Below are 17,471 nucleotides of genomic sequence, written 5' to 3' on the forward strand. Positions count from 1 at the left end.
CCAGCCCAGTCAGTGTCCCTGGCTTTCCAGGCTTGATTAAGGTGCCAAGGCCCTGGAGGGCATCTCCTGGCCAGCAGAGCCTCCTCGGACCCGGTGCTGCCTTTACGGATGCCACTGGGCAGCGGGCCAGGCTTTGGACCCCTCAGCAGGTCTAGGGAGCTGAAGCAGGAGAGACCAAGGTCAGTTAGGGACATCAGGGCTTCCGTCATTTCTCCCTCCCCCAGGGTGGGGCCGTGTCCAGCCTTTCTCTCTCTCCCCCCACCCCAGGCGGCCCGAACCTCTCTCCAGGGGGAGAGGGCCTCCGCCCATTGGTGCTGACGCAGACCCCGGGGCAGAGGTGGCCCTGGCAGTGATCTCTGGTGCTCACTCGTAGCCAAAGGATCCACGGCGACGTGGCTGGGGGCGGGCAGCAGGACCTGACCCGGTGCTATGCCACCGCCCCCAGCCCGACTCCACCCCTGAGCTGCTTGTCCAGAGCGATTAAAGTCTGTGTGTCTCTTTGGCAATTCAGGCTGGTTCTTTCCGCTCGGCTCCCCCCGGGGCAGCCCGTCCCGGTTTGGCTGGCGCCCCCGTTGCAAGGCTCCAGAGACTAAGGCAGCCCAGGGCTCCTCTCCACGTGCTTCCCACCCAGCAGGACAGCGGCCCCCTCTGTCACTCGCCAGCCAGTGCACCTGGGAGGTAGTGGAAGCCGCCCCATCATGCCCTGGCTGTGGCCTCCGGCAAAGCCCCCACATGTCTGAGCCTCAGTTTCCTTGTCTGTAAAATGGGGGATGAAGATAACCTACCCCGTGGCGTGGCCATAAGGATCAGCAGAGAGGTTGCCGGGTGAGGACCACGTCCATCCTTTGACCCGCACCTATTGAGCACCTACTGTGTGCTGGGGAGCCCACTGGGCACAGTGCATCACCTTGCCTTGGAGAACACAGAGCTGACGTTCCAGCGAATCACCCGGAAGTGCTGAGCAAACCCCCACAGCCCCTCCTTGGGGATTCTGTCTCATAATCTATATTTAATATTGACGAGAGCACTGTTGGCCGTTCTCTGGAGGAAAACACACACGTCACTCTACAGTGGACTGGCTCGCGGGGTTCTGACTTTCCCAGCCAGAGCGGTGCGGGGGGGCTACTCACATGTTTTTACATTTGAAGTAACCCCTGGGGGCTCCCTTTACAGGCTCAATGGGCCACCCTCTTCCCCGGCGCCTCCCCATGGCTGTGTTAGACGGCTTCCTGGGTGCTGTGTGCGAGCTATCCAGCAGGAACTGCCCAGGACTGAGCCCAGCCTGGTGGCCCCCACCCAGGCAAGGGTAGATGGAAGTCTTCGTGTCTTTGCGACCCCTACGGCCATGGAAGGAGTTTCCCACTTACCTGACTCCCTGCTGTGCTCACCCAAGAGGCTCCTAACAGGTCAGAGGCTACTAACCTAACCGGGAGGCGATCTGAGGGCGTGCTTTCCGCCCAGGCGCTGTTCACTAGCCATTAGCCTAACCAGCACTCCCTCCCTGCACCCCCCGGTGGTAACGGTCGCCCCCCCAATGCCAGGAGCCTTTGTCAGGGTCCCATCACAGGACAAGCGGGTTTGCCGCTTTTACTTATTTATTTTTTCTGGCAGCAAAGTTCACAGCTCTCAGAAAGCAGCTCTTCTACTGGCTCAGCAGACCTGCTGCAGACACTTCTATCTGTGGCTCAGAGTGGCCTCTGATGTCTGCCTGGGCCAAGTTATCCCACAGGAGCCCAGTTCCTGGCTTGGTGGCTTATCTCCGATGGGTGGTAAGAGCCCCTGGGTCGTTGTGATGGGGACCCTCCCGGAAGGCAACGCTTTGGTGGGGACTGGACGAAAGCCCCGGAAAACTGGAGGCCCCCAAGCCTGTGTGCCCCAGGAGATCTGCGGTGCTTAGTCCTGGTGGCTCGGGCTAGCCCACGTGGTTACCTCCCCACCCCGGAGATCATCCCTTTCAGTTACATACTTCGAAAAGAATATTTCCCTCTGAAATGTTAAGTGAACCAGGAAGGGAAGAGAGAGGAGGGGCATGAGGAGAAGAGGCTCATGAAATGGAAAACAGCCTAGACTAGGAGTCAGGGGACCTCACCTCTGCTTGGCCGTTGCTTGGTTGGGTGGCGTGGCGGTGGGGGGAGGGGGGATACAGGGGATATGGGGTGGGCGATGGTGATCAGACAGGGATCTGAGTTGAAACCAAGGGCAGAGCTGGGGCAGGCGGCTGAGCCTGGCCGTGTCGCTGGGGACCTGCTGCCTGGACGGGTGGGCCGGGTCCATCCCATGGGCTTGGGTAGGGCGTGTCTGGGATTCACACCAGAGGCCCTTCCTCTGCTGCGCTGGTGTACGTGGAAGCGCGTGGAGAATTCTAGAGAGGGTGATCCGGGAAAGCTTCTTAGTGGAGGGGGCATTTGAGCCGGGCCTTGGAGGACGACTAGGAGTTTGAAAGACACGGGATGTGGGGGCAAAGGCACAGCGGATGCAAGAGGCGGCCATGGGCCGGTGCGATCTGTGTTCTGGGCCCCTGGACCGGGCAGCAGGCTATGGAAATGTTTGGAAAGGTGGGAGAGACAGAGCAGGATGGGATTTGAGGCTGGAAAGGGAGGGAGAGGCCACGTCATAAAAGGCCTTGAATGTCTGCCTTAGTCTGGCCTTGACCTCCCAGGTGGAGCATGGATTGTGCAGGGGAGACCGGAGGCAGCCGTGCCCTGGGTGTGGACTGAGGACGCCACCCTGTGGGACAGGGCGGTATTCCCACTGGATTTCAAAGGAAGCAAGAGATTTAAGAGCAGAGGAGGGGCGGGAGGAGGGCAGCCAGGTAGGGGGTCCAGCTAAGGCAACGGGTCTCCCGGGCTCTGTTGTTCCCACTAGACTTTTCTAGGACAATGAGAGGAGGGAAGGCCTGGGTGCCAAGAGGTGGGCTTCTGGGCCAGGCCTGCCCATGAATGACCTGAGGATGACACGGTGCTGGGTAATGATCTAACCTCTCTGGACGCCCCCATTGTCCCTCTCTGTCACATTGGATTCAAAGCCCCTCCTCTCTTGCCCCACTGAGGCCTTTGAGGGGTATCCAACGCTGTATGGGGTGACTTTCAGAACTCCAGACCAGGACCCTTGGACCAACAATGGGAAGGACTGTGAAATTAGTGCTGACTGTCCCAGAAAATATAAAGTGCCAAGTGACAGGGGCTTGAGAAATTTCAGGGAAGTGGTAAGTGCTTGAATTCCAGAGCGCATGGGCTCTGGAGCCTGGCCAGGGTGAATTCCAATCCCGGAGCCCCGTTTGCTTAGAAGAGTTCCCGTCTCCGAGCCGACGCCATCATCTTTTCTGTACCCGTGAACTGGGCTCGTCACCCCGTCCCCATGAGTCTCTGTTTTGCTTCCAATGAGGCCCAAACCCGATGGTGTTTTGTGCATTAGCCGGCGCACCAAGGGCATCTGCAGGATGAATGATTTCACGGAGCCGGAGGGGAGAGGAGCTGCAGGAAGCAAGATTCAGGAGTCCTTGGCCAGGGGGTGAAACTCTGCAGCAACGTCCGCTGCTAACCTCCTGCTGCTGCCAGCTCGCGACCCGGGCTGGCAGCCACTTACTGCCACGTGTGCATCTGGAGGAAGGGAAAACATAGGCAGAAACTCAACATGACCAGAAACAGATGTCAAGAACATTATGGGCGGGGCCCAGCAGGGGAGAAGCTGGAGAGGAAGGAGGGATTTCCAGGACAGGAGTCAAGAGTGCGAGGCTAAGCCCCGAGGCTGGGAGCAGCTGGACTGCACGCCTGCAGGAAGGGAGGCTGGGTGGGGGCGCGCGCGCAGGGTCAGTCTCGGGTGTGAAGTTGCTGCCTGGAGGTGGTGGTGTGGGTGGGAGGAAGTAGTGAGTGAGGTGCGGGCCCACGGAGGAAACAGGGGACCCGCTGCAAGGCAGCGGCACAGTGAGAGTGTGGGTGTGGGTGGCCGTCCCTGTCCTTCCTCTGGCCAACTGCTATTTACCACTGGGGGAGGGGAGGGAGCTACGGATTCTTGCCATAAACACAGAAGTACGCGCACTAGAACTCGCTCTCTTTCTCCACCCGTACACTTGATTTCTATTAGGTGCTTCCATTCCGCTGAAGTGGGGGGAAATGAGAGGACTGGAAGTCCTCTCTCGCCACATTTCCGGAGCGGGGGGGGCTGGCCCTGAGGGTTGCATCCTGGCAGTGGGGAGAGGTTGGCTGGCCCCGCACGTCCGTGTGACACCTGCTGGGTTTGTCAAGGTCTCTTCTGCTCTGGGCTCCTGGTTCCACCCACATACCCGCTGGACCATGCTCCCTCCTGCAGAGCCTCCTGGGTCCTCGTCCCTCTTGGGACGTCCAGGTCCGCTCTGCCCAGGGGCTTACCTCACGGATTCTGCACCGCTCAGAGGACTGTCTGAGCCCAGCATCCTGTGCCTGAATATTCCACGCGGCCATTTCTTCTCTGGGTTCCCAGCCACCTCCCCAGGGTTCGGCCTGGGAGGAGAGAGCAATGGCCCTCTGAACCTCAGATGCCCCACACCTGTCGGGGATCGTCTCTGTGCCCCACGTCCAGGCTCAGCTGGGGAGGAGGGGGAAGGATCCCCCTCTGCCCGCCTCCCCCCAGGGGTATCTGGGAGCTCAGATCTACTCAGTGCCTACTCAGTGCATCCTCTCCCAAAGCTCTCTGCTGGGCACACAGACTCTCTCCTTCCCGTTTTAAAACATAAGAACCTAGAGCTGCCTGGGTGGCTCGGTCGGTTAAGCGTCCGACTTTGGCTCAGGTCATGATCTCACGGTTCATGGGTTCGAGCCCCACGTTGGGCTCTGTGCTAACAGCTCGGAGTCTGGAGCCTGCTTTGGATTCTGTGTCTCGGTCTCTCTCTCTGCCCCTCCCCTGCTCACACTCTGTGTCCCTCTCTCTCTTTTTTTTTTTTTTCTTTTTTTTTTTCTTTATTTCTAGGAGAGAGAGAGAGCAAGTGTGAGCAGGGGAGGGTCAGAGAGAGAGGGAGAGTCACAGACTGAAACACGCTCCAGGCTCTGAGCTGGCAGTCAGCACAGAGCCCGACGCGGGGCTCGAACCCACAAACCGCGAGATCATGACCTAAGCAAAAGTCGGACGCTTAACCGACTAAGCCACCCAGGCGCCCCAATGTGTCCCTCTCTCTTAAAAATAAACAAACATCTTTTAAAAACCACATAAGAACCTAGAAAAGAACGCTTTCCCTCCTCTTCTTTTTGCTACCTATTCCTTCTGTATCTGTTGGGGTGCTTTTGGGTGCAGGGAATACTAACTGAACAGAAACATCAAAAGGACAAATAACCCGATATCTCAGGGCCGCTTAAACTTGGCACCTCAGCAGCAACGGGAAGGACCGTGGTTTGTCCCACATCGCCACTCCACACGCAGAGCGCCACAGCCTTGTTGTGAGGCCAGCTTCCCTCAGGGCCACAGGACGGCGGCCACAAGATGGTGGCCACAAGTTTGCTGTCCCACGTGTCCCATCAGATGAGACCACGGCGGGAGAAAGGACCAGGCTTCCCTCCCGCAGCCTCTCCCGACTTCTCATTGGCCAGAGCCGGTCACATGACCACGCCCAACCCAGCCTCTGGGAAGAACAGGATTGTGGGAAGTGAGATTTACCTCTGCAGCCTGAGAGTCCGGGCTGACCCCTTCCCCGCAGCGGGATAGGAGGGGCTGTAGGGGACACGTGGTCAAAAGCACAGCTGGTTCACCTTGGCCACGTTGTCAGTAGGGAGCCTTCCCAGACTTGGGGGGCAGCCTTGGCCCTGAGCGTCCCCCAGCGCTCATCAGTTATCAGCCCTGTCCATGGGCCTTTAAGCCCCGAGGCACCAAAGTCACCATGTCTTGGAGCCCTCCCGCGGCCTCCCAAGGAGAGTGAGCTTCCTTGAGCTCAACCGAGGCTCCTGGGGACAATACCCGGGGCCAAATCTAACCTGGTAAATGAGGGCGCTCACCTGGCTTCTCTGTGCCTCAGTTTTCTCACCTAGGAAATGGGGATGATGAGACCAGCACAACCCCAGAGTGCTGTTGTGAGGATTAAAGCCATTAAGTATGTGTAAAAGACTGGCACACAGTAGGCTCTCTATAGATGTTAAATGTTATTTTAAGATCCACGTTGTACTATCTCTTTTTTTTTTTAAGTGTATTTATTTATTTTGAGAGAGAGAGAGAGAGTGCGCACGCGCATGCATAAGCAGAGGAGGGGCAGAGAGAGAGGGGGAGAATATGAGAATCCCAAGCTGGCTCCAGCCTGTCAGCACAGAGCACGACTCGGGGTTCGAACTCACAAGCCATGAGATCATGACCTGAGCTGAAATCAAGGGCTGGAGGCTTAACCCACTGAGCCCCCCAGGCACCCTGCCTTTTTCCCGAAGAAGGAACTGTGAAATGCAGAGACTGAGCAAGGGCCTTTGGGTAACCGTGTGTGCATTCATTCAACAATCACAGAGTAACGGCCTTTTCCAGGCTTTGCCATGTGCTAGGCACAGGGGACAATGTGGTGATCGCAAATTCCACACGGTTCCTGCCCTCGAATGGCTGACAGTCTATGGGGGAGACAGACCTCATACAGATGATCACAGATCATACACGGTTCAGGTCAGGGTGGAGCTTCTCCAGAAATAACTGGAGAGGCTAATTTGAAGGGGGAGGGAGGCGTCAGGAAAGGTCTCTGAGGAAGAGGTGGTTCTAACCCAGAGATTGACGGTGAGACAGCACTGCAGGCGGAGGGATCCTAACAGGCGAAGGCCCTGGGGTAGGAAACTGCTCAGTGCTTCCCAGGAACTGAAAAAAGCTGGGAGGCAGGAAGGACTTGGCTTTGCAGACCTGGGATTTTGAACCTATCCAGTGGGCTCTTGAAGGAGTCAAACCCATTGACTGATGAGTATCTAGGACCTGAGCTATGACTTCTCGACCTCCTCAAGCTGGGGCCGGGCTCCTTACAGAAGTCTAGGAGGAGCTCATGCCCTTGAACCTGGACCCCCCTCCTCCCCGCCCCACAGCCAGGGGTATGCTGGAGCCGGCTTGTACCAGCTGGCGAGGGCCAATCGTCTGTATCTGTTCCCAACGCTAAGTTCAGGGGCATCACAATGTCAGCTTGAAATTGGCCACGCTGGGAGTGCTTTTGCGATAGAAATTGGCAAATGTTCCGATTTTAATTTTGATAAAACAAAGACTTTGTTTAAAAAAAAAAAATGCAGCCTCCTGTTTTAAGTCTCCAGGGCCCTTGTTTCCATCATTCTTACCCTTCAAGTAAGGCTGGAGTCCCCGGCCTCTCACATGGGAAAGGTAGGGCAGGCTTGAGCGAGGCAGGGCCCCCGGGAAGGAGGCTCTCTGGGTGTTTGATCCCCAGGCTCAGTGGTCTGCTCTTTATCTGGGACCCCTCAGCACCCCTCCAGCCCCCACCCTGCCCAGGGCCCAGGCTAGCTACTTTACCCTGCCCCCTGGTGGCCAGGGTGGTTGGTGGCTCTGAGGGAGACCTCGACCCCAACAGGGCCAGCCTGAGTCCTGCTCCTGGCATTAGGGAAGCAGAGCCACGGCCAGAGCCGACGGAGCTGGGCACATTCAGAAAGGGCCCCCTGACATAGGCATAGCAGGTGCCAAGGTCCTGGGGCTCTGGTTTTTCTCTCCTTGAGCTTTGGTTGGGGCTCAAGCCCTCATCTTCAACATCACTTTTTTTTTTCAACTTTAAAACAGACAAAAGTTGAATTATCTTGCTCCCATCCCAAAGGACCTCAACGATGGCACCCCAGGACCCCAGAAATGCAAACCACTTACCCAAGAGGGAGCACTGAAGGCACAATAGGTCATTTCAACGCTGCCACCATTAACCAAGCATCTCCAGGAGGTCCAGGGGTCCAGAGATCAGATCCCCTCTAGGGCTCCCAGTGCAGGGAAAGACCTTCAGGAAAAGAAGAGAGATACAGTGCATCGGGGGGCTATAAAAGAAGTTTGTGCAAGGTGCGAGGCTTGAATAAATACGGGTGGGTAGCTCAAAGGAGAGAGCAACCAATTCTCTCCTGATGTGTTTGGGTCTCGAAGGATGAGTAGGAGTTTGCATGGAGGAAGGAGGCTGCAGGTAGCATTCCATTCTGTATGTTCCAGTTCACAAATCCCTTGAATACTTTTTTTAATTTTTTAAAAATTTTTATTTATTTCTAGGAGAGAGAGACAGCGTGAGCAGGGGAGGGTCAGAGAGAGAGGGAGACACAGATTCTGAAATAGGCTCCAGGCTCTGAGCTGGCAGTCAGCACAGAGCCCGACGCGGGGCTCGAACCCACGAACCGCGAGATCATGACCTAAGCGAAAGTCGGACGCTTAACCGACTAAGCCACCCAGGCGCCCCCCTTGAATACTTTTTGAGGGCAAGTCAAGCCACTTCATCCCATGTAGACTTACACGCTGGCATTGGGCAAGGGCACGGATCAGGGGGCACGGGGCACATTTTGGGAAACATGGCAGTTGTTTGGCAAAGTCAGAAGATAGTCCATAGTTTTCATGCCTCCTCTAGGTCTCCCCAGATCCCCTTTCCTTTCAGATTTTCACATCACCTCCTCTGACCGCCTTATTTAAAATGGCGCTCCTGCACTCGTGTGCTGTTCTTTCTTCTCCCATAGCATTTGTCTTCTAATTCCTGTGGCATTTACTTCATTGTTTTACTTATTGCCTATGTCTCCCCGACCCCCATTGCTGGCCTGTGGCTTCTGGAAGACCAGAGATCTCTGTTTTGTTCACTGTTGGCTCCTAAGCACCTGGGATAGAGCTTGGCACACAGCAGGCACTCAATAAATATTTTTTACTGGATGAATATGAGTTCTAGAACCGGGGGGAGGTGAAGGGTGGGTGTGGGGAAGCTCTCCCTGTTTGTCTCAGCCGAGCAAGGCTCTCATGTTTTTGTCTTCTGCCTGTGTTTTGTTAGACCTGGGCACACTCTATGTCTCTTACACTCATTAGGACCACTTTTTCTAAAGGCACAATTGCCTGGATAGACTGAACAGTTCTTTTTTTCTGTCTTATTAATGGATTTAGATAAAGCCTTAAAAGGCTTAGGATCAAATCACAGGAACATACTCTTATCACTCGATACTGGGCTTGTCCTGAAATTTCAGGCCAGTGGTCATTGTACTGACATGGTTCCTCAGTTACAATTATTTGTTATTGTCCTGCCCCCATATGGAGAGAGGGTGCCTTGAATTATGCAGGTGGTAAGTCCCAGACGTTCTTGTAACCCCTGTAGTGGCCAGCATGGGGCTGCCAGCAGGAACCCAGTAAATCCCTGTTGAATTAAAGAAAGCATGAACAGATACCTCCTCAGTCTGACACCACAACTTCCCTTCCATCCACCCATCCATCCATGCATCTGTCTGTCCATCCATCCATCTGTCCATCCATCCATTCATCTGTCCATCCATCCATTAGTCCATCCATCCATCCGTCCATCCGTCCGTCCGTCCGTCCATCCATCCATCCAATCCATCCACCCATCCATCCATCCATCCGTCCATCTGTCTGTCCATCCATCCATCCACCCACCCATCCATCCACCCATCCACCCAACCATCCATCCACCCATCCATCCATCCATCCATGCATCTGTCCGTCCATCCATCCATCCGTCCATCCATCCATCCATCCATCCGTCCATCCATCCATCCATCCATCCATCCATCCATCCGTCCATCCATCCATCCGTCCGTCCGTCCACCCGTCCATCCATCCAATCCATCCATCCACCCATCCATCCATCCATCCATCCGTCCATCCGTCTGTCCATCCATCCATCTATCCATCCATCCATCCATCCACCCATCCATCCATCCATCCATCCATCCATCCATCCATCCATCCATCCATCCATCCATCCATCCATCCATCCATCCATCCATCCATCCATCCATCCATCCATCCATCCATCCATCCATCCATCCATCCATCCATCCATCCATCCATCCATCCATCCATCCATCCATCCATCCATCCATCCATCCATCCATCCATCCATCCATCCATCCATCCATCCATCCATCCATCCATCCATCCATCCATCCATCCATCCATCCATCCATCCATCCATCCATCCATCCATCCATCCATCCATCCATCCATCCATCCATCCATCCATCCATCCATCCATCCATCCATCCATCCATCCATCCATCCATCCATCCATCCATCCATCCATCCATCCATCCATCCATCCATCCATCCATCCATCCATCCATCCATCCATCCATCCATCCATCCATCCATCCATCCATCCATCCATCCATCCATCCATCCATCCATCCATCCATCCATCCATCCATCCATCCATCCATCCATCCATCCATCCATCCATCCATCCATCCATCCATCCATCCATCCATCCATCCATCCATCCATCCATCCATCCATCCATCCATCCATCCATCCATCCATCCATCCATCCATCCATCCATCCATCCATCCATCCATCCATCCATCCATCCATCCATCCATCCATCCATCCATCCATCCATCCATCCATCCATCCATCCATCCATCCTTTCAACAAATACAGTGTGAGAGTCTGTCTGAGCCACAAATGGCTTTAGGGGCCAGAGAATCCATGAGCCCTTGAGGTGCCACAGTCCAGCCAGGAAGACAGCCACCAAGCAGATCTTCCACCCATGCCCAACAGTTAAATGAGAGCAAGTGCTTGGGGAAGAAGGGCAAGAGTGAGGACAGAATAGGCCAGTGTCTGCTTTATATGGGGTGGGGCTGGCTAGGGAGGGCCTCCCTCCGAGAGTGACCACTGGCTGAAGCCTGTGATGGTAGGAGCCCAAGGCAGGAAAGACCTCTGAGCCTTCCAGGAACGACAGACGACCAGGGCTGTGGTGGTAAGGCAGAGAAAGAGTCTTCAGACTTTTGTCTTAAGAAGGAGCTGGGGCTGAGGGCATGGCGGTGGTACTTGGGAGGGAGGGGGAAGGAGGGCTGAGGATGTGGGTCAGGGCTGCAGGGGCAGAACTGTGAGTCCTTGGCGCTCTGTCAGGCGTGGAGGCGGAGGAGGACGCCATCACCAGGGCTAAGGGAAAAAGGAGCAGAGAGGAGCGGAGAACCATCTCAGGAACCCTAATAGGGCCCTGGAGAAGGGGGTGAATCTGTTTCTGATCAGTACTGAGAAAAGGAAGATGAGGAACCTCCTGGGTTAAGTTCCCTGCTCTGTCCGGGGATTGCATGGGATGAGGGATCTGGTAGGCTGCAGGCCAGAGTTCAAGTCTCACTCTGCTGTGTGACCTAAGGCTGAGAGCTGCCCTCTCTGAGCTCAGACTCATCATCAATCAGTACAGGGAGGGGCTGGACCTGAGAGCCTCCAGATTCCTCTGTAGGTGGCTGGTCTTGGCTTTCTCCTTCCTTGGGCTCCCCCCACGTTGTCTTCCTGGAATCCAGGGCTATGCCTGCTTCTCCACCTTATCTTGAGGGGAGATCGGGGGGTGTCCACAGAACCCGCAGGTAGGAAGCTGGTACTGATCCATCTGGGCCATTCACCTTGCTTTTGCAGCCGCAGGAGCACTGCGTAGAGGCTGGGGAGAAGCAAGCACCGCCCTCTGGTGGCAACTTCTGGGACCACATGTCCCAGGGCCCTGTTGCCTTTTAACCCAAGTATTCTTAAGAAGCAATTGTTGAGTGCCTTTTGTGTGCAATATTCTGAGCCAGGCATGAAGGAGTGGCAGTGAGGTTAAAGAGGGAAGGGATTCTGTACGTGCTGTTCTAGAAATGGGCTGACTTGTGCTACAAGGGAGCTTCCTATCTGTCCTGAGTTCTGGCTGCCCTCACCTCTGCAGTGAGAATCATGGGAGAGATTCATGCGTGGAGAGCGTGGCCCAAGGTGCACTTACAACACACATGTGCTCAGTGCCTTCAAAGGAGGTCCCACCCGGAGGGGCGCACTGCTGAGTGTGGACACACCAGCCTTGGGGTTTCCCCGGGCAAGGAGCTCAGGTGCGAGCGTCCCCTTCCTTCCTGGTGCCAGCCCTGCAGGGCTTCAGGTAGGGAGATGGGCTATGCAGGTCCCCCGGCAGATACACTGCTGCGTGACAGTGGCAATTCCGAGGACCCAGGACTTCAAGGCCCTAAGGTTGTAGGGACCCATCCAACGCAGTGGGGACCTTGAACCTGGGAGACATTTCTCACTCCCCAGTTAGCAGCTGGGCTGGCTCTACCTGGCTTCCGGTGTGGTTGGAGGAGACCCATCTGTTCACAGGTCTGCTCCCTGGACACACCTGAGTGCACCCCAGAGCCAGAATGGGCTTGTTCAATGGAGCGAGCTCTTCACCACAGGAGGAAATCAAGGGACCCTGGGCGCTCTGGGCGAGATGCCACAGTGGGGGTGGGGGTACCGTCAGGACCTGGATGAGCCTTGGACTCAGGATGTTTAAAGCTCCAGGTGTCTGGGGGCGCCTGGACGGCTCAGTCGGTTGAGTGCCCAGCTTCGGCTCAAGTCACGATCTCATGGTCTGTGAGTTTGAGCCCCGCGTCGGGCTCTGTGCTGACAGCTCAGAGCCTGGAGCCTGCTTTGGATTCTGTGTCTCCCTTTCTTTCTCTGCATCTCCCCTGCTGTACTGTCTCTCTCTTTCTCTCGCTCTCTCTCAAAAATAAATAAACATTTAAAAATTAAAAAAAAAAAAAAAAAGAAAGAAAAAAGCTCCAGGTGTCTGTTTCGGCCGCATGGGCCTCTTTACACCCGTGTCCATTCCCACCTCTGCCCCCTGCTGAGGCTGGTCTCTGCCCCTGGCTCTGTGTTAGCTATTACTCTGCCTTCTAGGTCTGGCTCAAAGCCGCCTCCTCCATGAGGCCTGCCCTGAAGAAGCAGCTGTCCAGGAAGTGTCAGAACACCTTATACACTCTCGTCATTGTTACTCCATCTTCACACATGCCTGTTTCCTGGCTCCTTAACTTGACTCTTGGCTCCTTGATGCCAGGCTGTCTTGACTATCTTTGGCAGCTACTATAATTCCCAGCCCAGAGCCGGGCTGATGCCGGTGCCTGAAAAATTCTCCATGCCGATAAGTATTTTTATCTTGTATGCCTGGGGATAAAATCCAGACGCTCCCTAGAGAGCTCGGGGTCAGAGAAATGGTGGGAAGGCGAGCCTGGGTTCTAGAAGGCCAGAGTCGGCAGGGTAGGCACAGAACCATCAGCAGAGAGTTCCCAGGGCTCCTCGTGCCAAAAGCAGTGGAAGCCTAGCCGTTAGGAACGGGCCCTCTAGAGCGCAACAGCCTGGGTTCAAGCCCCAGCTCCGGCACTTACCACCTGTGCAGCCCTGGGCAAGATACTTAACCTCTCTGTGCCTTAGTTTCCTCATCCATAAAATAGGATCCCTAAGAGTGCCTACCTGAAAGTGTTGTTGTTGGGATTAAATGAGTTAATATGCTGCTTCTCAAACTTCCGGCGCACAGGAATTGCCTAGGGATGTAAGCGTCTGACTTCGGCTAAGGTCATGATCTCGCGTTTCGTGAGGTCGAGCCCCGCGTAGGGCTCTGTGGTGACAACTTGGAGCCTGGAGCCTGCTTTGGATTCTGTGTCTCCCTCTCTCTCTCTGCCCCTCCCCTGCTCGCACTCTGTCTCTGTTTCTCTCTTTCTCAAAAATAAACATTAAAATGCAGATTCTGACTCAGCAGGTCTGGGGTGGGGCCTGGGATATTGCATTTCCAATGACCTCCTGGCTATTGGAATTGGACCGCATTTGGCAGTGGTCAGGAATTAATGCCTCAGGTGTTTAGAACAGGGCCTGACCCTTAGTAAAGGCTGGGAGGTGTTCCTAGCTGCTGTTACCTGGTGCTTCTCAGGGAAGCATAGGGCTTCTGGAAGTTTCTGCCCTCTCCACCCCTCATGCTGCTCTGCTCTCTGGATCCTTGGTGCTGATGCGGAGGCATCATCTGTGGTCTGTGCTCTGGGCCCTGAAGAGGGACAGACGTGGGGGGTGGGCAGGCAGAGGATGATCTCAGGGGAGAATTGAAAAGAGAAACAGGAAGAGGGGCTGGTGGAGAGCGGTGGCTCTCTAGACCCACTCGCCCGAGTGTCCGCGCTTGCACTGATGTGAGCTTCACAGCCTAAACCACACACCTCGCAGCTCTCCCCGACCCCCCCACCTCCCTGCCGCCTCCGCTCCTGCCACCTCTGCTTCCTGCGGGAAAGACACAGGTGACCTCAGCCAGGGTGCCAGCAGCGCTGGGGGCCGGAACCGCAGGCCTGAAGGCATTGGCCACATCCTCCTGATGGCAGCGCCCCACAACAGCCCCCTCCCCACCCTCCTGGCCTCTGGCCACCTAGGCCTGGCGCCTGGAAGGGTGGGGCTGGGGATCCCAGGTGCTTCTGGAGAGGTGGAGGAGGCCGGGGGTGGGGGACTGCAGGGGTAGGGGGCAGGGGGTGCAGAGGGAGGCCGGGGGGTGGGGGCTGCAGGGGGGGTAGAGGGAGGCTGGGAGTGGGAGCTGCAGGGGGTATAGAGGGAGGCCGGGGGTGGGGGCTGCTGGGGGGGTGTAGAGGGAGGCCAGGGGTGGAGGCTGCAGGGGGTATAGAGGGAGGCGGGGGGGAGGGGGCTGCAGGGGGGGTAGAGGGAGGCAGGGGGAGGGGGCTGCAGGGGGGGTAGAGGGAGGCTGGGGGTGGGGGCTGCAGGGGGTATAGAGGGAGGCCGGGGGAGGGGGCTGCAGGGGGTGTAGAGGGAGGCCGGGGGAGAGGGGCTGCAGGGGGGTAGAGGGAGGCTGGGGTGGGGGCTGCAGGGGGGGTAGAGGGAGGCGGGGGGTGGGGGCTGCAGGGGTGTAGAGGGAGGCCAATGGCCAAGTGTGGGACATGAGCTGTCTCTCCCAGCACACCCTTGCTCGTGATCTTTGCCTTCCATCTCCCAGCCTGTTTCGAGGGGTCCCGCTCGCGCCCTGTGACCAGTGTTCTGAGAACACAATCACTCATTGGTTAGGAGCGAGCGGGGGGCCGCTGAGCCGGAGCAGCTCTGGCGTGAAGGTGCCTCCCAGGGAGCAGGGCCCCGGGCCCTGAGGAGCTGAGCTAATCATGTGCTCCTTGGGCCTCACCCTGAGAAGGAGTGGGGTGTGGTCCGGGGCCCTCACTCTCTGCTGCGCTCACGTTGGCTCATGAACTCCTGAAGGCCCTTGAGATCAAGGTCACTGGTTCAAGCCTCACGTGGGGGAGGGAAGCTCACTTCCATCTCAGGCAGCCCTGCCCCTGCCCGGTTCTCTCCTAAATGGGGGGCCTCTGGGTGGGGCACACAAGGCATCCTCACGCCAGGCGCTGCTCCTGAGGGCTGAAGAGAGTCCCATTTCCCCGAGGAGGCAAGGTGCTGGGGTCAGAGTCTTCCAATTCAAGGATGCCTGTCCTGGGAGAACTTTCAGCGCTGTGGGACCCTATCCCATCCCTGTGGGGCTGGGGAGGCTGAGCCCAAAGACGGGGGGCCGGGCACTCTGGGCTCTTGCTTATTCAGCATCTGCCTGGTCCCCCGTCTCTGGTAGCAGCACCCCATTTCTCTTTGGAAATCTACCTTCCTGCACGAGGTGAGGTCACTGTCAAGCCGTCAATCAAAGTGCCCTCCTCCCAGCCAAGGGATGGGCGTTCGATCCCATTTAGCCAACGAGGCTCTCTGAATCCTAGCAGAATGAGCCAGGGGACACTTGGGGGTCGGGAACCTGAAGGGGTCTTTGAAGCTCTCCTCCTCCAAGCTCTCTCCACTCCCCCTGAGGGCGGAGTCTTCCGCCGTTTCCAGAACCTATAAATCCCTCTAGATTCTTCTGGCTAGCTCCGTGTGGCTCAGGTTAGCCACAGCCTCTTCCTCCGGCCTGCAGCCTTAGCACATGTGACTCGTGCGCCAGTGGCACTGCGGGGACCAGAAGCCAGGTGTCTCGATTCCCAGCCAGCGATCTTGTCCCCTGGGAGGAGCCTCTGGCCGAGACGAGCAGCAGAGACTGAAATGCCGTGGAACGGAAGAGAAGAAATGAATATTCTCGTCCATGGCCCCGTGGTGGGTGGGGGTGGTTGGTGGCTCCACCAGGCTCGGACACTGGGCAGGTGGGGCCAGCCAGCAAGGCTCCTGGCTGCCCGGCACCCCCCTCCCCTGCCCCCCCACTGGGCTGTGGGGCTTCCCGAGGAGCAAGCATTTGGTAAATAGAGCGTGTGCTGACCTGATCCAGATGAGCCAGGGTGGGTTTGTGACTCCGTGTTGGGGGAGGACCCACAATGGGGCCGTGTCTAACTCACTCTGAAAGTGAAACCAGCCACCCACCAAGTACGCGGGCCTCCGCGGGCTCGGAAAGCTCCTCGGCCTGTCTCTTTCTTAACCAGCACCCAAAAGTGGAAACAAGTCAGTGGGACAGATTCAAGGTCAGCCAACTGGAGTGTGTGCATGGATCTCACAAAGATCTTGAAAGGGAGGCCTTCAACCATGTAGCCAGCCAGGAAGACAGGCTGTAAACCCCCTTTCTAGGGTCACTTAGGCTCTGATTTCACAAGGCAGCTGGAGGTGTTTCACCCTCACACCTGGCCTCCCAGCCCAGTCACACCGCTGACCCTATTCCAGTGGCCCCAGCACGGAAAACTGTGGGACAGGCAAACTTCTCTCTATCTCTCTTTTTTTATTGTTTATTTATTTGAGAGAGAGAGAGAGAATGAGTGGAGGAGCAGCAGAGAGAGAGGGAGACACAGAATCCAAAGCAGGCTCCAGGCTCCGTGCTGACAACATAGATCCCGACACGGGGCTCGAACCCACGAACTGTCAGATTGTGACCTGAGCCGAAGTTGGACGCTTAACAGACTGAGCCGCCCAGGTGCCCCAGGCATACTTCTCTTGTGCTTTCACCGGATGCTCACCATGCTGCCACCCAGGCTGGTCAGCCAGTGCCCAAGGGTGGGGTGGGGGTGAGCAGGGGGCAGTGAAAGACAACTTTGAACCTGACATCTGTGTGCTGAGTGAATGTTCCTCCAGGTTCCTCCCTGCATCTGCCTCGGGAATTGCAAGCCACAGAACCCAGCCTGCCTTCTGTCATTAGGAAAGGAATTCATTTAGGATATTCTGAACTGGAGACAGGACCCGCACATCAGGCTCAGAGCGGGGTGGCATCTGAGATGTGATGTTCTTTTTTTTTTTAAAGTTGATTTATTTTGAGAGAGACGGAGACAGCGTGAGCAGGGGAGGGACAGAGAGAGAGGGAGAGAGAGAGAATCCCAGGCAAGCTCTGAGCTGCCAGCACAGAGCCCAACGCAGGGCTCAAACCGACGAACTGTGAGATTATGACCTGAGCTGAAGCCAAGAGTTGGATGCTCAACCGACGGAACCGCGCAGGCACCCCTGGGATGTGATGCTCTGATGCCACCCTCCCCGGCCTCCTGAAGTCCCCTGCCTCCCCGCTGGCATCACTGGCCCCCAAACTGAGCTCTTCGGCGGAGACTTCAGATGAGAGGAGCCTGGTCGTGTGCTCACCTCCCCTGCTGCAAAGGAGTCTGGGAAA

This window comes from Hyaena hyaena, unplaced genomic scaffold (assembly GCF_003009895.1).
Source record: "Hyaena hyaena isolate Hyena2069 unplaced genomic scaffold, ASM300989v1 scaffold_280, whole genome shotgun sequence".
NCBI classification, from domain to species: Eukaryota; Metazoa; Chordata; class Mammalia; order Carnivora; family Hyaenidae; genus Hyaena; species Hyaena hyaena.